Here is a 609-nt window from a genome sequence, read left to right on the forward strand (position 1 = left end):
GGAAAGTATGGAATCCTCTATGTCACAGTATAGAGATTTCTTGAAGTGTCAGAGGAAAAGAAAAATAGAAGGAAGAGGTAGAAGAATTCGAACTTATCAAGAAAGATGGAGTTCGAATTGTGTATTAAGGAGGAGTGTTAGTCCATAAATAGAAGGATGTGAGAAGAGGGGAAGAAATAAAATAAAAATATTTTAAAAACATTTTGAAAAAATACTAATTGATTTTCGAAAACTTAAGAGTGGAAAAAGAAATCAAGTGATTTTTGAAAAAGGTTTTGAAATTAGAAATAAAAAAGATTTGATTGAAAACTATTTTGAAAAAGATGTGGTTAAGAAAATATGATTAGTTTTAAAAAATGTGATTGAGAAGACATGATTTGAAAAAGATTTGATTTTGAAAATGAATGACTTGGCTAACAAGAAAAGATATGATTCAAACATTAAACCTTTCTCAACGCACATTTTGGCGTTTAACGCCCAAAGCTCTACCCTTTTGGGCGTTAAACGCCAAGGCAGGCACCCTGGCTAGCGTTTAAACGCCAGTTTGCCTTCCTCACTGGGCGTTTTGAACGCCCAGCTTTTTCTGTGTAATTCCTCTGCTGAATGTTC

This window comes from Arachis duranensis, chromosome 9, assembly GCF_000817695.3.
Source record: "Arachis duranensis cultivar V14167 chromosome 9, aradu.V14167.gnm2.J7QH, whole genome shotgun sequence".
In the NCBI taxonomy this organism is placed as follows: Eukaryota; Viridiplantae; Streptophyta; class Magnoliopsida; order Fabales; family Fabaceae; genus Arachis; species Arachis duranensis.